This window comes from Anguilla anguilla, chromosome 3 (genome assembly GCF_013347855.1).
Source record: "Anguilla anguilla isolate fAngAng1 chromosome 3, fAngAng1.pri, whole genome shotgun sequence".
Lineage (NCBI taxonomy): Eukaryota > Metazoa > Chordata > Actinopteri > Anguilliformes > Anguillidae > Anguilla > Anguilla anguilla.
Genome location: NC_049203.1, coordinates 20,884,790 through 20,906,698, shown reverse-complemented (window position 1 = coordinate 20,906,698; position 21,909 = coordinate 20,884,790). Strand labels below are relative to the sequence as shown.

Below are 21,909 nucleotides of genomic sequence, written 5' to 3'. Positions count from 1 at the left end.
TGTAAAATCAAACTGCAAAAAAAAAAAAAACTTCACTTGGTTGGGATCCTTTGTGTGCTGCTGGGGGGACATAATCTGTTGCCTGCCCCTTACCTCGGGGTGGGGGCTGTGGGTTTGGGGTGCTGCATTCACCTCTCTCCCTCAAAGCACCACTACAACATTCAACACGTTCAACACCACTGTAAGCCCAATGTAAGTTTGACATGCGGAGAGACAAAGGGTGTGCTTTTATATGAAGGGGGTGGAATGGTGCAGTGGGAATATCGCACCAGAGAGCCAAATACAAGTGGTCACACCAAAGGTTTTTTAATGTGAAAGGCATCAACAGTAGTTCTATGAAGAAATCAAACCGATGGAAAAGCATTAGTTTACTTTTCTCTGGCCTTTAGCATTGAGCATTGAATTTTTTCTATTAAAAAACTATTTAGTCAAAAAAAATAAAAATAAATAAAGACATCTCCCAGACTTTAAGTGGCTTAAGTTCATATTATTTCCAAAGAAGTTTTTCATGAGTGACCAGAAGATGTGTTACCTGTTTTTGATACAGTTTTTGATCCATCCGAATCCAGATGTGGAAAGTCGGCAACTGGGAGATGAGTGATATATCTACATACCAGAGACGTGGATCTTGTGCAGGGAAACAATAGGACAAACTGTTTAAAGGAACCTAGCGCCAAGTACCTGGGAAAATATTTGGCCAAATTTACTAACATTTATAAATCAGTCTTCTGAAGGCCAATACCTCAATGTTCAAATAAATATTTTCCTAGGGGGTTGTTTTTTAATTTTTCTATTTTTTTATTTTTTCTTTGGCCTGTATCCTTACTGTAACTTTGACTTACAAGCAGGTACGAATGATACACTTTTTCCAACACAAATTCAGGTTGACAAGTTCGTTTTAGTGAATGCTGAAGATGCCAAACTGAGTCTGTACAGTTAAAGTTAAGAACATTTGTTGATTAAATCCTGGCATTAGGTTCTACAAAGAAAGGTCAAATTAATTCCATTCTCTCCTTATATTGTATAAGTACAGTATATAGGTGGATATACTATATATGTTAAGAAGTGGCTATAAGCATATGTTAAATATCTTGGTGGGTACATTGTATATGTTAAATATATACATTGCTATACTGCTGTACATACAGCATAGGATGATTTTAAACAGTACAACACAATATAAATGGCACAAGTCCTGAGAGTATTTAAATATGCCAACATCATTTTCCAGACATATGCAAGCCCATTCTATCTAAAAAAACTGACAGGTATCTAAAAGCCATCAAAGCATAAAGTCCCATTTTTAAATGCATTATTCACAGAAATCCATTTGTTAGACAGTACAGTATGCTATACAGACCCATAAGGATTGATCAGTCTCATTCTCAGTCCTCAAAATAATTGCCTGGATTTGCATAAAGGCAGCTTTCAAGAAGAGCACATTGCTTTAGAAGGATCCTCAGTGTATAATTTGCCAGACATCATTATCATCTAGTCCAACTGTGACTATCATCATCACCAACAAATAATTGCTGAGCCATTTCCCTCTCTGGAGGAACCTTTATCTTTCCTCTTATAGTCTCTTCACATCGTGCAGGCATTTTGAATACATGAAAGACAGACCCACGCAATTATAAAACCTTCTACTCTAATACACAGCTATAACAACCCTTGTGAATATGCATTTGGTAAGCAGGGTCTTGGAAAAAGTATGAGTCCATGCACGTCTTATTATATTTTATATATGCAGAGGTGGAAAATCCAGGTTCAGAAAGTAAAAGTCCTCCCCAGTATTTTGTTTCAATCAACTGGATGTGCTAATTAGCACAATTCTTCAGCCAGGAGGTAGAACTAATGAGTGAAATCAGCTGGCTGGGTTCTTGGGTGGAAGAAACACACGGCAGTACTTTCTGGACATTCTACCTCAATATTTAGAGAAAATGCAGAATCTCTGAAATGTTTTTGTTTGTTTTTTATTTGGAGGAGGAAGCACCTGGAAACTGGTCACACAGATCCAGAGCTACGCTTCCCCCAGTTCACTCAAGTTAATCTCTGGTAATACAGATTTCCACCGGGAAATAACTTAAGTCAGTGTGCAATGCCCTTCGGTATGTGTAGTCTGTTGTTTGACAGATGCTTGCTTGTTTTAAAACTTGGCTAACCATAAGTGAAAGAATCCAGCCAGTCTGTTTAGGGTTGTACCCCTACACATTTTAACAGGATCTCTGCTCTGTAAATCTAGTCCTGCCCCAAAAACGTGAGCCAAATATTTTTATGAATTGCTGCACTCCTCAAAACCTCAGAGAAATGATTTCATAGGCAATTCAAAATTCTTCTGTAATAGAAATTGAATTTGCTTGTGGTAAATGCACAAATCACCTATTGGTTTCACAGTTTACAATATGATTTTTGGAATGATATTTGTAAAGCCATTTAAGTACTGCTGTAGGACAATTATTGGGACTGTAATCAACTTCAAGTTTGTTTCTGGTTTCAGAATGCATTGTACATGTCCAGAAACGTTTCTCTAAAACTGTATTCGGCTTATAAACAGATAATGTATAAATTTAGATTTAGGCTGAGGCTTAGACTTAAACCTACTTAAACTTAAAGTTTTAAGTTAATATTTAAGTTTGTTTAGTTGTAGTTCTACTTTTTAAATTTTAATTTCAGTTTATGCTTAAATTTTAGTTTAAGTTAGATTTAATTTTATGTTTGTTGTAAGAAAATGTTCATCTTAAACTTAAGCCCAAGTTAAATTCAAACTCAAACTCAAAATCTATATCAAATTTTGAAGCTGTACTTAGACAAGGAAATTATGTTAGAATGGCGGCAGCAATGTAGAAATAGAACCAAAGCCTGATATACCTCATCATGCTTTTTATTATTGAACATTAAAATGATGCAGCCATTTTTCTCAGTTCAGCACTGTCAAACAGCAGGTCTTACCCTCTCGCCTGTGTCAGGTTTTTAGTTGTGTGGCTGATGATGGCTCTTGACCCAAAAACAAACAGTGGTTTCAGACTCTGGTTTAAAGACCGGATAAGTCAAGAACTAGCCTTTACGGCATACTCCCCTAATGTGTCATGCTACTGAGCCAGGGGTTGACTGACTTGGAATTCTTAAATTGGGCCTTGGGTAGTAATTTAGATGAAATGTGTGACACCTTTAAATTAAGACAAACACACACACACACACATGCTCATGCATACATACACATGCAGACAAACATGCATGCAGACATGTACATGCACATGTAAAACATAGACTAATACCAAAACCAAGCCCAGATGCCTCAGACTGCTCAACACAAAGAGCAGCTAGCCTGCAGAATGGAGAATCTCATTGGTCTGGACTGATTGATGTCACAATGTCCAGGTCTGTTTCACCCTGAGAAAATATGTTAAAGGAAAGTATTTTTGCCAGGAAAACGGCGCTGACGTTAATAGCACCTGACCTGTAAACAGTAGATCTTGACTACCTCTGGAGACCTGTCTGTTAATTCAAGGTGCAGCTGAAAAATGTTGTTTGTGCTAAAATGTGCCGTAAATGATGATAACTGAAAACGATGCTGGGAGAATCTTGTCCTGGGGCTAAATCTAGTAGTATTGCACAACCACTTGCAAAACTATGTCAGCCTATAATTGAGAGGGAAACTCACTTAGGAGTGTCAAATGAGATCAACAGCACCCTACAAATTAAGTGATAATGCCATGAAGTTGCTATTACTTCTAAAGAATGCATTTATTCTTTAATGATAGTGCCTACTGTAATTCATTTTAGTACCTAAAAATGATCTATACCTTTCAAGCTGGTGACCGCCATACTTTCATGTCTGTCACTGATCAAAGAGAAAGATAATATTTTGCTCAGAACAATGCATTTCACTATTTAAAGTTAATTATAGTCGCTATTGATGTATATTTTAATGTGATTTTCAAAGTATTATTAAAGTTCAGCTGGTTAATGAGATATAGACAAAATATATTTTGGGTAGGGGTGTTGACCCCTGTATCCTGGCCAAGTTTCCACTCCCACTTAACCTGTCTTTACATCTGGCCTCCTTACTAATCAATCTGATTAGCTACACAATTCCTTTTTAAAACCTCAGGCAAATCCTCTTTTGTCTCCTTCAAAGTTGATTATCTTAAATCTTTTCACATAACATTACATTTTAATTTTTCAATAATTTTTTATAATTTTGCTATCGTTCTGAACCTGAAATGAAAAGTTATGGCTTCTAAGAAGCGCTTGATAAAGTGGAATTCAGGGAGAGCACTTGGCATCATGGGACAGCACAGTGCATTCATCACACTGCTGGTCCTGTGAAATTGCCATTGCTATGGTTACAACCCCCAAAAAACAATTCTCTTCAAGTGTTGATGTGTTGACGGTCCCAGGAGGGGCAGAAGCATAGCTCGGCACCATCTGTAATTTCTTGATTTCCTTTCTACCAAAAAAAAGTGTGTTTTCTATTTTCCCTCACTTGGTGATACAGCCACTGGACATCTGATTCATACGACTGAGTTATGGGTGTATTCTTTCTTATCAACAATGTGCCTTTTATATCTGATTATGACCTTTGGAATTATACGTTACAGGAAAGACCCGTGTTGGATAATTGCATTACCGCATCTTGAGTCATGGGTCCTGCCCGAAGATGATTCCCTTTTTGAAAAAAGGTTTGGAACATTCTACTAATAAAAGGCACCCTCCCTTTTGGACAGCCTTTGGACAGCCGTTTTACTTAAGTGATATTTGGATTCCTGTTTTATGAGGTAGCGCTCTATTCTAGCATTGGCTGGATACCGTTCAGGCTGTGTAATGGGGCTTTATAATGCATCAGGTAGACTGCATGTGATAGTTGTGTTATCTTTACTCATGTAGTTAAAATATCATACTTTACATCTTATTGAAAGGATTACATTTTATATGAAGCAAGTCATATCAAGAATAGCACAGAACTGTACTTTAAAAGTTAACACACAAATGCTTTTCCATAACACAGACTCTAAATTACAGCTTAGGGTTTCCCTAGACACTGTGGATAAAAATATAAGCATCCTACTAAATGTGTTCAGAAGCAGGACCATATTTATGACTGTAAGTCACACCTAATGAATAGACTCTTGTAGCATCAATTGGAACAGAGGATTCACAAGCCAGACTAATAGAGCCGTTCAAAGATAAATAAAAGATAAGAAAACCTTGTTTGCTCCTTGTACATTTTTATGGCTCAGCTATCACGTCCAAAGCACGCCCCTTCCATTGCACTGTGTAAAAGCCTTGACGCCAGATTACATTTCATTTCCAGTTCTGTCTTTTGCAGTGTATTATTTAACAGCCAAAGCAAGACAGGAACCATGGCCTCCCTGGGGGTCCTCTGCTTGTAGACCACACCCGAAACAAGCTGAGCCGGAAAATCTGTGACAGAAAACCATAAAATGGAACAAAGAGAAGATTCTAGTTTGCAGCCACCAAAGGCACTGAAATGTTACCAATTGTAAAAATGGTTACCTTACACCCATGGGCTTGTCTGTGGGTCTTCTGAAGATGTCAGGAAACACGTCAACATCCCTGCCACTCTGTGGAGTGCTAGAGCCAGCTAACCAGCTCTTCGATGGTCCTAAAGACACTGGCACCTTGATACACATGCTATGAAGCATTTTAGGTCTTGCGGGAGAGGTCTTATGAACAAACATGAAATGCGACACTGTGAGGTCATGACCTCCCTATTTCTGTCGCTTACCATGTGAAAATAACCATCAGTGTTTTTTTTTGTTACCTGACTCCTTAAAAACAAGAGCAGTTTCTATTTTTGTGACGGATTCACAGTTGTGCTTATGTAGATGTGCAGTGATCAGTCCTGGGCCCCACAGTGAGTCGAACAGCCTTAGCCCTCCTCAAGAGTACGGCGAATCCTTGATCAGTCCCACAGTGTCTCATTGACAGGTTTGCTTCACTGAAAAAAAAAAAAAAAAAAAAAAAACACATGCAAGCTAATATCTACAAGATGGGATAATTGATCATTTACTCTGTGTTTTTTGAATTCTCACAAATACGTTGCAAATTATGTTCCACTAATGCATCCGGAAAAATGCATTTGGAGCTTGCTTGAGAAGTCAGCTACTTGGCAACCACGTGCAACAGTGAGTCCCATTTTCCTTACCCTGACTTTAACCTAAATTATAACCCTAAATATTATCTATCCCTAGACCTAACCCTTGGAGTAATTTTAAAGGGGAAAATACCCAAAAGTGACAAAATTGGACACTCGCACTAACCATTTTCTTTGATCCTATACATAATCCTAAGCGTGCATCAACTCTGTACACTTATCATATTCATGGTCCTTGCCCCTATTCTGTCTGTAAACACATTTTGTATACCATACAGTTTTTAAAAATACAGTCTTCTATTAAGCTGGGTTGAGAACAAGTTAAATATGATTCAGTTAAATAAATATTGTACAGCCTAATCCTAAATTTAAGCCTAAGCCTAACCAATTTCATTTGTTTAAGAAAATTACCGCAATTGCCACACTCTCTTGACTGGAGTCTAGAGTGGGCAGCTGTGATTTTAACACACACCAGACTTTCCTGAACTTGTCAATGACCAGAGGGGGGATTTCTGCCAAACCACTGCAATGCCAAATAATATGAAAGAGCATGATCTTGTGTTCCTGGCAGGGCTCACTACGTTTATCTTGGTTTCATTAGGGGAATGTCAAGGTTGTGGACGGGAAGGTGAGCTTGCTTAACCTTCTCTGTTTTGCAAAAGAGGCTTGATTTCCTAACTGCAGGCAAAGAGTTACTGCTCTGCTGTAAACTTGCTTCCTGTTCTGCATGTCACAGATGACCTCAGAATTCTATGATGTCGAAGTACTGAAATTTTCATTGTGTATGTTTGCTTTATCACATTAGCCATACAGTTTTTACTGAATAATTTAATTAACTCCTAGTCCGCATTTAGGAAGACCACAGACAGTTGAAAAAGCAGCAACCATAGTTTTTTTTTATCTTATAATTCTCATTACATTCATGTCTGATTGAGATTTTACATTACTCTGAGCTATGTCTAGACAGTCATTAAGTATTAATAAATCACACAAGCATTGAAAGCATTTGTGCAGTTATACACTACAAAGAACATAATCATAGTTTCCTGAAAATCCATCTCTAAAGCTTGGTACATCTAGCAAAATAATTCTGGTACTGTGTTTATGTATCCACTATGGTGGTACCCCTTCTAATGAATATGAAAGATGTAAAAATGCTGCACATATGACATTATTAGATCATAGGTATTTAGCAGGTTGTCTTAGAGCAACGTACAACGCTTACATTATTGTACACACTTTCCATTCACACAGCTAGATATTTACTGTGGTAATTCAGGTTAAGTACCTTTCTGAGGGGTACGATGATAGTGCCCCACATTGGACTGAAGCTGAACCTTGGAGCTGCAAACCCATTTGCCTAGTAGGCAGTAATGACTGAGGCCCAATCAGGGGCAATGTTCTGTATCCACAGAATGTAAAGTGGCAGCGGACCCAAATTTCTAATTACTTACGGGCATGTTGTAACATAATGGGGCAGTGTGGTATAATTCTATTATTTTTTACATTTCATTAAGAAAACCAGACCACCAAATTGTAACCTATGGATGTCACTTCTGACTCTTACACCCCCATTCTCCAAGCACAGTCAGACCTTTACAATTTTAAGTTGGACAACCTATTCAAGAGCTGTTAGCGAAACAAATACATCTCAACCTGCCACCATTTCAATGGGTCATATGGCAGAGAAATGATTAACTTCCACTGGCTCTGCATTTAAAAATGTCAAAATCACTCCTTCACATAGCCAATTGCTCCCTCTCTGCAAAGACGATGCCTGGATGTATGCTCCCATGTAAAGGCTTTCTGCGGCGGCATACTTATTTTGGTTCAATTGTACCTTAATGGATAGTGAAAGCTGCAGATGGTTTAAAAAAAAAACCCCAACATTATTACGAGTCTCAGTGGTATGCACTCAGCTCCGTCATCAGACTGTTAGAGGAAGATCCGCACCATTCCCATTAAAGGGTATTAACTCATCACTCCCATCACATTACTTAGATTTGCCTAAACAAGGTATTTGAATGGAGCTGGCAAAGAATGTTCTGGTTGTGATTTCGTGCTGTGCGACTCCAGTACAATAGTTTTTTGTTGTCGCTATGTAAGGAGCCGAGCACTCAGGTGAAAAAGTTCAGGCAACTGCAGCTTAGCATTGCGAACATTACCATTCATACATTTTCACAATGTCATTACCCGCTTTGTCCCGGAGTATAAAATGACGTGCAAACTATTTTCTAAATTGAGGGGAAAATGTGTTAAATTTCAGAAGAGTGCTCACCATTAGAATCCTCTTACCTACATGCATAGATTTGATTTTTTTATCACGTTGTTTCATAAATTCAAATGGAATTACATTTCTATGCTATAGTCATGCAATATAATATAAAGCCTTGATGCATATTATATGCTGCAGGGTTATGAAAACTGCAAGATCCAACAAACCCTGTAAGCCATTTCACAAATTACCTCAAATCATGAGGGACGGAAAGTGTGTTTTAGCCTGACTGGCCTTTTTAAGAACATGTGCTGACCAAAATGGGGCAGTCTTCACTAGAAATGAGGATTTACATAGTGCATGTTGCTGTTATTGTCTGTGTCACTAATGTATTCTTTATGATTTATTCTATTTATTTGGAGAACTTGATTAACCCGGTAAATAACTTTTCAGCACAGAAACGGCACATGCTCATGTACGGTGGTGCAGTGGGTTGCACATAACAACACACATCAAGTCCTGGGTTCAAATCTGGCCTGGGCCTGTCTGTGTGGAGTTTGCATATTCTCCCCATGTCTGCTTGGGTTTCCTCTGGGTACTCTGGTTTGCACTCATAATATAAATTTTCTGGGGGATTGAATTAATTGAAATTTTATTTATTGTAATTGCAAATGCAATGAAAAACAATCTAAATCCTGCTTGAAATGAATACAAACCTTGAACATAAATTATACATGTCAATATTTACAAAAGTATTAAATAAAAAAATATATTTTTTAATTTTCAATTATAGGCTACTAATAGGCTGTGCATCTAATAGATCTAGTATAGGTATTAAAATGGCTGTTTATGTTTCTGCCAGTGTATAGAATTGTCAAGCCCATACTAATTTTTTCATGTGTAATCCCCAAATGACACAAACTGAGAGTGACTGGACAAATCCTGTTCAGTTTGACAAGAAAAGTTCTGCATATGGCTGGATTAATTTACAAATTTGCTCGGACGACCTCTGAATGATTTTTTAATCTCCTTCAACACATTGCACAGTCCGTCTGAACAAATCCTGGTTCCTGCCTCAGAGAGCCAGTGTATTGTAGAATTGCCAAGTCTGGGCATAGTTGCATATATGGTTTATGGCATGCAATGACAGATGATTGGCACTGTTCCCTAAATGCCTTTTAATTAGCATCTAAGCCAGTGAAGGAAAATGAATGCAGGAATTCGGCACAATGAACTAATTCCTTTGTTCCCTTGTTGTTGACAGATGTAATTATTGTCTGATCATGTGGAGATGTCATGGTTGTAGCTTCGCATAATAAATTTGTTGGCAGTCATACAGACCTCTTCTGGTTATACCGTCAGCCCCCATCTCACCTTCCTCATGTGATTAGAAAAATCACATTTATAAGTCTTTTTTTGATGATTTTGGGTGTTTATTCAGGAACAGATCAAATAGTGATTTAAGGATCAAGTGGGAAGATGTTTTGTTACTTCAGTTTAATAAGTACAGTTGAGGTCGAAAGTTTCCATACACCTGCAAAGCAAATTTATTTCATGGCAGTTTTGAGGTTCCAATTATTTCTACAAGTCTTATTTTTCTTTGATGGAATGATTGGATCTTATACTTGTTTGTCACAAAAAAACATTCATGAAATTTGGTTTTGTAATATATTTATTGTGAGTTCTCTGAAAACAAAAATATACAAACAGGTTCAGAAATAAACATACAGCAACTTAAATTATCTATTTTGATGATGTAGAAAGTTGTGACAATCAAATTTCCTTTGTGGCATGGCCCCTTAACTCCTTGTGAGTGATCATGATTGACTACAGCTGATGACTTCTCTGAGGCAATTTAAAAAGGGCTCGTTAGTCACAACCAGCCTGCACTACAATGGGAAGGTCAAAAGAGCTCAGCATGGATCTGAAAAAGCATATCATTGACTTGAACAAGTCAGGAAAGTCACTCGGAGCCATTGCAAAGCTGTTACAGGTACCAAGATCTACTGTGCAAACCATTATTTCTAAGTTTAAAGTGCATGGAGTGGTTGTGTCACTGCCACGAACAGGAAGAAAACGCAAGCTCTCCCCTGCTGCTGAGAGAAAATTGGTCAGGCTGGTCAAGATGCAACCAAGAATCACCAAGAAGCAGATCTGCAATGAATTGCATGCTGATGGAATACAGATATCAAAGTCCACAGTCAAACGTGTTTTACATCGCCATGGTCTGAGAGGCTGCTGTGCAAGAAGGAAGCCCTTGCTCCAGAACCGGCACCTTAAGGCTCGACTCAAGTTTACAAATGACCACATGGACAAAAATACAACCTTCTGGGGGAAGGTCCTGTAGTCAGATGAGACAAAAATTGAGTTATTTGGCCACAATGACCAGAGATATGTTTGGAGGGAACAAGGTGAGGCCTTCAACCCCAAGAACACCATCCCTACCGTCAAGCACAGGGGTGGTAGTATTATGCTCTGGGGATGTTTTGCTGCCAGTGGAACTGGTGCATTACAAAAAATAGACGGAATCATGAAAAAGGAGGATTACCTCAAAATCCTTGAGGACAACCTGAAACCATCTGCTAGAAAGTTGGGTCTTGGACGCAGCTGGGTCTTCCAACAAGACAATGACCCCAAACCCACCTCAAAAGTGGTGAAGGAATGGCTAAACCAGGCTAGAATTAAGGTTTTAGAATGGCCTTCACAGAGTCCCGACCTCAACCCCATCGAGAACATGTGGACACTGCTGAAGAGACAAGTCCGTATCAGGAAGCCAACAAATTTAGTCGAACTGTACCAATTTTGTCAAGAGGAGTGGTCCAAGATTCAACCACAAGCTTGCCAGAAACTTGTGGATGGCTACCAAAAGCGTCTACTTGAGGTTAAGATGGCTAAAGGTCATGCGACCAAATATTAGAAGCGCTGTATGCTTAGTTCTGAACCTGTTTGTATATTTTTGTTTCAGAAAACTCACAATAAATATATTACAAAACCAAATTTCATGAATGTTTTTTTTGTGACAAACAAGTTTAAGCTCCAATCATTCCATCACAGAAAAATAAGACTTGTAGAAATAATTGGAACCTCAAAACTGCCATGAAATAAATTTGCTTTGCAGGTGTATGGAAACTTTCGACCTCAACTGTATGTGCAAAATTACATGTGTATATATTGGTTTAGTTTTTTTATTTTGATTCCCATAGGCAGTTGAACAAAACTTAAAATGTGATATTATATAACAGTAATAAAGAAAAACAGCAGCAACAGACAAGAAAACAGAGACAAAAATAAGTACATCAAATTAAAAGTCAGGTACTGACAAGATACTAAAGAAAATTAAAAAGTAACCACAAAAAAAAAAAACAGCCAAGAAGAGAATAACTGTGTTACATCATCATTGTCTGTGAGGCTGAAGAATGGTGTACTGGAGCAAAATGTCAAGTGGCCACTGCATCACAGACCTGAGCCTTGGTCATGGACTGTAGTTATCAAACAGGAAGTGTGGGTGGGGTGTTGAGAGGTAGGTGTCTGGACTGGGTGGCACTTGGAGTTCTACAGACACCTGTCCTGCACCACAGATACTTCCATGTTGGCTCACCTCTAATTTGGCTTTCTCGCAATTCAGGCTCCGCCATGAAACACATAATCACAGCCATCTCCGTGCAGCTAAAGATCACAATATGGAATTACGGAATAGCTTGTCGGCCCTCACACTGATAATAACACTGGACTGCAGTATGTTTTTTTTCATGCAATAGAAAAAATGTAAGCTTTTCATGTTGCCCTATGGATGTCTGTCAAGAAAGTTGACAGGAATAACTATAAAAATATTTGCTGCACGACAAACTGAAATTCTAATAGCTAATAATTTACAGTTATATTGCACTTTGAGTTGAACTGGTGCAGAAACGTTTTACTTGTCTTGCCCTGTGTAAAATAAAGAAAGGTTACAGCCCAATGCATCTGAATGCATGCCATTATTGTAAATGTGTTACACTATCCTGTAGAAACCATTGTGTCATTTCAGAACTAACCCCCAAAACACAAAAGAACCACAGAGCTACACACTTGGCAAGTAAAGGAAATGGTCCAGACTGTTTGTAGAGTAACGCTGATCAGACAGCAGATCATCACAGTACCTTATCTCTCTCTGGAGCATTTTACCTCATATTAAATCAGACAGTATTGAAGACAGATATCCAGTTAGCTTTCCCACCCAGGCTATCCTAATGGACCTACTCTGTCATTATTTATAAAACTGATGAGCAATGATTGCTGAACTGTACCTCTTTTCTTTTTTCCTTTTGGTGTTGTAAATGGCTTTATATAACTCTAGATAAAAATTGCAGCCTCGCCAGAAAAAAAACGACTCCAAAATCTTTATTCAAAGAGAGGAGAATATGTGTTGAAAGGTCAGAGAGGTGTTCTGACTTAATCAGGATCTTTTAGAAAGCTTAGAGGCCAGGCTTTAATGTGTTTGTGTATGGGGTAATTAAATGGCACTGACATACTGTATGTGGTTGACATACTGTCTCCATGGTCCTGTTGTTGGAGGCAAGAACCAGTTTTGATGAGTAAATAATACATATTTTCTGTCCCCTTCAGTGGAAGCAGGGTTCATTAGTTTGAGCACCGCCTTTCTCCCGACTTCACTGCTTACAACAACCAACTGCTCTATAATGGGTGCCATCTGTCCCAGCCAGGAGCCATAACGATGCTGTTATCTGCCGTAAGAAGCACGTAGGCCCGCGATTACGGCATGAGGCAATGTTGCAACCTGGGGGGTCATTGCTCTTCAAAGCCAAGTCTTCTTTTATATATGGCTACATGTGGAGGCACTTAAGGGTCCCCCTAGCATTGTTTTCTTCAAGGTGAAAAATTCTGTGAGCTCTTAATGGCGCTTTGATGGACTGTTGTCATCATACCCCAATATATCAGGTCACTTTCCCCCCTTGTGAGCAGAAGGCCATATCTGAGCACCATAATAGCATAATAAATATAAAATATTATAAATATAAACAAGACGGTAATGAAATCTGTAAAAGGTGTTACAGTAGAATAAGGATAAAGGGTTAATCCGGTTGTCTCATTCTTAGTATCATGAACATTTTTCACTACATATAGCACCGCGGTTCATTTCAAGATAAAGAGGTAAATCCCTGTTTGATGGCATTTGAAATCACCTCCGTTAGTATACACTAAATCTTTAGTATCCACTCAGAGAAAAAAATAGAGCCCTTAATGTTTCTATCCAAACTCTGCACTGTGAGACTAACACCTCTGTCTGAGATTAAGCTGTGTGGAAAATAAGAATTTAATTGGCTGATTGCTAGTCAAACTTCCCACATCTTGTGTAACTACCACATACCCTTATACAATATTCATCAGTGTCAGTTCAGAAACAGATTTATGAAGCTAGCTGCAGTATAGACGTACTACTGTTGATATGTACCCTACAAAAGGTAATGGCATAGAGCTTTGGCATTCAGAGAACTTTAGTCATAAGAGCTGCATTTCATCTCCTGTATATTGGAGGACATTAGTCAGCAGGCCATCATTAAAGAGACAGCAAATACATGACACCTTGAGCAATGTTTACTACCGAGAAGTAAAACTGTGCTTTTATTTTGTTTTCACGCTTTTATTTATTTTTTTAAACCAGTGTCATTCTGAAAACACCCCTTGACCACTGTCAAGCAAAGGTGTCCATTCTGAAAACACCCCAGATATGGTAATATCAATGTCAAAATTACTTGTTCAACAAAAACTCTTTCTACTGCATTCCATTTTTGAAAAGACTGTCTGTGTATTTTTCACATTTTTCAGACAGAAGGAAAGCAGAGAGGGTTATAGAGAAGAGGTGGGATCACAGTAAAAAAAGGTGCCATGGTGTGGAATCAAACCCCTGGTCGCACAGGGGGCTTCACAGGAGCTAAAGATTGCCGCTTGGTCAGGGCGATGTACCACAACAATAATTAGCGAATGCAAAAAACGGTCTTTGCCACCATATGGCGTATTGCCTTTCGTTCAGCCTTTTTGTTCATGGACAAGTATGTGGTAATGGCAGCGTCTTAAAAACAGCCCAAAGATTTGGTAGTGTGTGTAGCGTCTCGTTTGTGGAATGAGGCCAGTGGCCGCGCGGTGGTCTATTTTTATGTTGGCAGTAAACTGATTTACTTAAATTTATTGATACAGACATATGAAGATGGGTAAACAATGGAGGGAAAAAAAGAAAGTAAGGTATTCAGTAATAGCAGACCACCCCTGACCACCCCCCACCCCCCACCCCCCAGGCAGATTTTTGATGCCTGTACGAGAGCTGTGGTCTCACTTGAGGGGGGCGGGGATGGGGGTTGGTCCCCTAATTTAAAATATGGCCTTCTTACACTCACCCACTTTCCACATAACAAGGCTTAAAAATATATTTTTTGGTTTCGGCAATAAACTCTGGATTGGCACCATTTTCCCTTCCCCTCGTTTAAAAACTCAGCAAAAACACAATTTCCCATATTTATGTTGTCATGAAAGCTCATGGGAAAACTTTAACCCTGTGACAAAATTATTTGGTTGGCATGGTTAAATACTTGAAGCATTACACTAAAAATGCATCATACAAAATCATCTTCTGGGGAATAAGAAGGTTAAAATCACATGTAAGCGGTAAAATATTTAAATAAATTATGCTGGTAAGAGACAGAAGATCATCCCATCGTCGGAGTAAAGTAACACATTCCATTACAAGGATCTTTAATCTAAATGGGTTTCCTTTGACCAAGACAATTTGATGAAATGCTGTTAATTTGAATAAAAATGATAGTTTGTGTTGCTTGTGTAATGTATGATGGGAAACAGGAAATTTGTGTCATTAGAATTACAGGGTGCTAAGTGGGATTTCTTCAACAATAAGCACATAAATGCTGCATTCACCAGTATATGCAAATAGATGCTGCATTTACCATTATATGCAAATAAATGCTGTATTTACCATTCTTTACATGTGCAGTGTCATGTGGTGTAAAAAAAATGTAAAAAAATTATATATATATGTATATTCAGACAACATAATGATATCGTCAGACTCCATTTTTAGCAAACTAATTCTGATGATATTTGTTATGTATAGTAATGTTCCCATGCTCATTTCAAATTTGTATTTTAGCCATGATATACAGTAAATATTCAAGGATTGGGTCCACCAAGGCTGGAACTGAATCTGATTCATATGCTAATTTGAATACATGCGCTGTCACAATGAATGAAGATGAATATACAGCGAATATGGCTATATTTCTGCAGACCTCAGAAATCTTTCACATAAAAAATAATTAAAGTTTTAATGTGCTGACATGTACCTTCTGTTGGCTGACTCTGTGAGAACACAAAACCAGTGGAATTTTTTTGCTTAGATGTAGCAGGAATATATAAATCTGCTTTTTAAGGGTTATCTACTTGACGTGTATCCTATCCAATTTAAAACTCCCTGGGGTTCATTTTCAATTGCTAACTGATTTTATTACAGGAAACTTTAAATTACTTTCAGGCTGTGATTAGATATACTTATTAATGATGCTAAGAATGAAATTATCAGAGAATAGTCCAAGGTTTCATATATGGATGTATAGGCATATTATATGTCATATGTGGGTGATTAGAATTGGAAGTGATGTATCCCTGTAGTTTTAAACTTCATGGAGATTACATTGTGAGAGATGGTTCTTTGTTCATTTAAAAATACAGTAATATTTAATGACATGGTCGCGGAGAAAAGAGAGCTCTTGACTTAACATAAAGAAGAATTAGTTGTTGTGTTTCATAATGCCTGTAGATTGGGAGTGGTCGTCTGCGGTTTGTGTTCACTTTGACTGCTCTTTCACCACTGCAACACTTCTGCTCGGCTTGCCTTGGCTTTTCCAAGTTGCTGGTGCCAAACTGAACCGTGACCTTCCAAATAAACAGGGGTGAGCTTCGGGCAGAGTTTCAGCCGGCAGTAAATGTCACTGCCTGACATCGCTGAGTGCACACAGACAGAGATCACTGTGGGGCAGAAAGCAATTACAGGAGGGGTCAGGTCAGGGCTGGTGGGTCCATTATCCACTGACCCAGTCTTGAGTCCCCCACTGCATTTGCAGGGTACCTGTCCATGGAGCCCCAAGTGTGTCAAGAAAACACCCATCCCACGTAATGAAGACCACTTCAAGATGGCAGCGCAGCATGGTGGATATGCAGCTGGATGTGTGACTTGAACATTATAGTTGTACCATCTACTTGTGGTGAGTTAACTTGTAAGTACTGAACTATCAAAATAAAACTGAAAAAAAAAAATCTTTTTGAAAAGGCATCAGATAAAGGATGTTTGAATAGAAAATATATGGCAAAGTAATCTAACCTATGAATTTCCTCAGAGGGAATTAAAGTAATTATGTATGGAAGGTGTACCCTAATGTTATGTGAATTAGTCAGTGAAGGATATTTTGAAGCTTGTCATACTGGAAGTGCTTAGGTCTACAATGGACAATAGATATGCACGTTTGGCAGTAAACTTTTCTAATTGCAATCCAATGTTGAAACTGTAATTCATAGTAATAACAGAAACATTAAAAATAGGATATTTTTCCATTTTTAAATTCCCAGTAGTCTGCTGCTCTTATACTGTATTCTAATGGAGGAAAATCCATCTCTTTAAAATAGAATTGAAACCTGACATTTTACCAGAATATTTTGGTATTTGCATAAAGACATAGTAAACATCCCCTCCCCACACACTTGCACACACATACACACACACACACGCATACACACTGACACACAAAACCGATGGATTAGATGGATTTTAGCCTACTGATTGGCATTTTCTCAAGCTACAGTAACCGGCAGTTCAAATGGCAATTCTGGGCTTACGCCTGCTATTCAGTGAAGTGTGACTGCTTAGCTATGTCCGATTGCTTCCACTGCCAAGCGTTTAGGACGGCTGGCCTTCTCTAGCCTGTTCACGCTGAGGGGGTGGCAATCGAAAGGTCCAGGCACCCTACCAATGGAGATAAACCCCCCGCTCAACACACAGGGCTTCCGCCACACCACTCAGCCAATGTCTGCCCTTATTCTGATTTATGTTTTAGACCAGCAACAGTCTTAGACCATGGTGAGGGAAGCTAAATTGACTCAATGAAAATGGTGATGATTAAATGCTTTTGGTAATAAAATATCTGGATGGAGTACAAAATCTGCTGACATTGCAGCCGTCCTGGATAAGTAGCCATACACAAGACTAAAATTAGCAATATTCAGACAGAACTGAGCCCTGTTTAATTATCCACACCCTGTAGTGCGGGCATGTCAGTCCACCTGCCTGCCTGCCTGCCTGCCTGTTATCCAAATGCAAAGGGAGATGGAATCTCTGTGGTGATGGAACACGCATCTCATTAGAGCTGTCCAATCACAGAGTCATTTAGCGAATGCACAAGCACAGAGCTCAGGGCGTGCCCGAATGGGGTCTACTGAGCATCTGCAGTGGCCTTCCAGTCCACTGGGTCCTTCATTACTGACCTTCCTCCCAAGGTCAGAACAACAGCTGAGACAGTAGGTCCAACACACTCGAGCTCTAGACACAGAGAGACAAAACCAGCTACTGGGTGGCAGCTACCAGCCCAGCGTTACTACCTCCCTTGCCTGCTATTTGTTATTCAGTGCTGTTTTTCAGCCAGCCTAGCATGTAATAGGCTTTATAACACTCCATTTGATGCTGTCTGTGAAGTATGATTACTCCATGTTGCGTTTAATGCGTAGAACTAATGGTTTGGTAAATTTTTACATTTTTATGTTGTTGCTCATAAATGTCAGGTTTAAATGTCTGGAAGACCATGGAACAAGCAGAAGATCACATGCAGTGACGATGGCCATTATTTGCCCCTGCTATTGTTAACTTTCATAAAAGGAAAGAAAACCTAAAAATTACATTTGCGGTGATTTCCTCAAATGAAAATAAAGTCAGAGAAAAATGAAAAAAAATTTCTGTCAATGGAATATTTAATTAAAAATTTGCAATAATTGATAACAACTGAATTTCACTTGTGATCATACATATACATATATTTTATCTTTATTCCTGTATACATGATTTATTTTCTAATTATTTCCTGAGATGCTCCACTAATTCTGAATTATACATTTTCATAAATGTAATAAGAATGGGAAATGGTTAATCATTAAGCCTATGCTCCCCTAAAGGCTAAATTTTGCCTACCAGCAAAAGAACACTAATGCATTAATATGGCCTACAAGCTGTACAGCCCAAAGATATTTTCCATTTAACACACAAGAACTGTGAACTGTGTTTTTGTGCATTTAAGAATCATGATTATCCCACAAAATTATCCAAGAAGGTGATTAGTATGAATGTTGTATATGCAGGGAATTGCAATTCCTGATTTTATTTAACTTTTTTTTCACAAAGATTGAAGAAGAGGAAACATAGCCCCTGCCTCTTATTTATTCATTACCCCATGATCCCACATGCAAAATTTCACGATACCGGACCCAGCAAAAACCATTCAACTTAATATAGCAGAATTTGTTATGCTTCGGTACGATACCAGAGACCATTTGGCACACTGTCAATCACAGAATGCACTGTGCAGATGAGTGAGTATTTGGAGGAATTTGAAAGCCCCTGCTGCTACATTAATTTCAACTGGCCCGATTTTACACTCCAAATCTTCATCATGCCAGCAGAAGAGGGGATCATTTTCGCAAGGATTTCTGCACAAACGCCAGGATTTTGAGAATTTGCTTTAGTTATTTACTCAGAACACTGTAGCTTGCAGTTTTCATGATATTTTCACAGCTTACATATTTGGATTTTGAAAGGTAAGTACCTCACTCAAAATGTAAAATTGGATTTCCCTGTCTAGGATCCAAACCAGCAACCACCTACTTTATGAGCTCAGTTCCTAATCGTTGCCAAAAATACTAATGCTATGTTAATACTAATATTGTTGTCCGCTGTTTGCAAGGATTTGGCGACATTTTCTGTGACAAAGGGTCTTCTTACCAGTGAAGACATGATACTGTTTTGTTCCACCCATGCAGTGGTCAAACTGTCCGTCTTTCCAAACCCTTTTCCACTGTTACTCTGTGATTATCACACCTCTTCCATTTCAACAGATGGAGCAGGCACACCAAACAGCAAAAGGACAGCAGTCAGTTCACTGTGCCAACTGCAATGCCTCCTGCCCTCTTTATAACTCAACAACACAAAAGAAATCTATTAGCAAAACAAAAACCAGAAGAGGCCGTGGATATATAATGAGTGTGTGCTGGTGTATTTTAATGTGGAGCCTGCCAGATGACATTTAAATCTTGATTGGGATTCTGCATCAGATGGGATAGTAGAGTGGACCACCTGATCTGTCAAACCCTTCCCACAGCTGGATTTCATTTCAACGGGCCCTTTACCGAAGCCTCTCAGTCTGTCGTTCTGCTATCGCTAGAAATGAATTAAAGTTCATCTGCAACACAGGGCATTCAACTGTGCCATGATTTGATTTTGTGATAGTGAAGAATGATAGCACCCAATCCTCATGTCAAATGCACTGCATGTCCATCATTGTGGAAATGAGACTGATGCCAGTATCCACATGAGTGTGTGGGACCCTTCCAAACCAAAGTTTGCATGTGTCCTAATATGTTTATGATGGCAGTGACTGATGCATTGTGTGACCATATCAGATCCAAATGCTGTTAAAAGTATGGGGTCTGTACACTAGACCATGTTTAGCTCCTGTGCACTTGGGAAAACAGCAATAAAAGCGACATAAATCAAACCAAGATAGATGATCATGTTGGACGAATAAATCACAACAATAGCAGGGGATATAGAATAGACCTTTTAAATCCCATTCACAGTCACTTGGATGCATCGTTCTGTACTTGAAACTAAAAATGCATCCCAGCACAAGAAGAATAAAAATGATGGCACCACTGGTCCAGTCTCAGCACTGAGATGGCTGCCATTCCAAATGCAGTGATGGGACACGCTGTGACGCTACAAGGCTTTTGGGCTGAAGACAGAGTGCTAGCTGTCCTTGTTTTTATGCAATGCAGAGGAGACGGTGCATTCCTTACTGCCGATCCAGCCCACCTGGACTCTACTGGACTCTACTCCAACAGGATTCCGTTCAAACGACGACAGCCTCACCACACCCTGAGGTAAGTCAGCAGGTCGATGCTTTGGTGTTCATCCCTCCCGTCTGTTACAGATGCACAAATTCCCCTTATGGTGCTCTTCCTCCAGTATTAACCTCCGCAGGTGATGATATTGTTTACAGCACACTTCTAGCTGTAGATTACAGCAATGGGGTTTACTGCACATAATGTATTCAGCTAAATCCATCATTATGTTGTGCTGGTACACAAAAAAAATAAACACGGATTAAACAATGAATGCCATCTCCCCCAGCCACATTCACAGTGCTGAACAGATGGGGAAGAGGCAATAAGTAATGAATGAACCATTCATCAAGACCACAGGTGTTTGGTTTCACAGACAGAGCGATTCCTCTCATGGCAACCCAATCCATCTATCTGCTTTCACAGGTCCTTAGTCTTTTGCTATCAACCAATAAGAGAGAGCGCTGATTCTGCTACTCGTGATGTGTACTAACTGTCCACACACAGACTCCTGGTGGCTGTGGAGATATTAAACTTAATATATCACCAGGTTATGTTTCTCTGTGGAAACATTTTATAGGTATACAGGTCAGAATGGCATCTTTTGCAGTTAAATCTTGCAACTTGGTTATCGAGTCAGATTTTTTAAAGAAGCCTACTATTACTGTATGGCAGATTCACTTAAATTTATCAGTTGTCAGTGTACATGGCTGACTCTACAAAAATGAATTCCTTTACAACTCTGATTCTCAGTTATGGGGGAAAGTGCATGTTGTTGTATTTTTACTGAAATTATGTGCACAACGAAACCTATTAATGCACTAGACCATTCATCTAACTGTGAGTTTCATACTAATTCTGAACTATAGTAACAAATTTAGGTTTGCCATAGCAAAGAAATGGCACACTTATCCAGGTAAGATTTTAATTATTTATACATACACATGTGTATTAACACATACTGTGACACAATTCAAATTAACTTTTTTTAAATTTTTATGGCATTAGACACATTTCAGTTATGTGCCATTTTGAGTAGTCACAGAGCCACGAAACACTGACATTTCACAAAAAGATGATGAAAAACTCCTGCAGGAAAATCTCTGCAGTACAACAACAAAAAATGGGGAATTTTTACATGGAAATATGCCGTCATCGGTGATGAATCCCTGCGTTCCTAGAATCGAAAGAAACACAGGGCTTGCATACCTTTCCCGAAACGCTCTCGCAAGACAGGGGTCTCCGTGGTTACTCACGGAACACGGAAAATTCCAGAGAGCTCATTTCTCTAGCCTCGTCTGGCGGTGCTGTGCATCCCTGTACCGGTCTTTTGTGGCCCTTTCTGACACAGCAGAGAGACAGTGCAATTACCTGTCACTCACTGTCACTGGCAATAATACAATTTTACTAC

The 21,909-nt window shown here is 38.9% G+C and overlaps 1 long non-coding RNA gene across 1 annotated transcript; it reads right to left on the bottom strand.

Moving 5' to 3' along the window:
- Nucleotides 1–5,216: 5,216 nt before the first annotated feature.
- On the bottom strand, nt 5,217–5,868 carry LOC118222303. Its single transcript, XR_004764260.1, has 2 exons — nt 5,523–5,868; nt 5,217–5,424 (listed from the first exon to the last, which is right to left on the bottom strand). It is a non-coding gene; the product is annotated as an uncharacterized LOC118222303 (long non-coding RNA).
- Nucleotides 5,869–21,909: the final 16,041 nt, after the last annotated feature.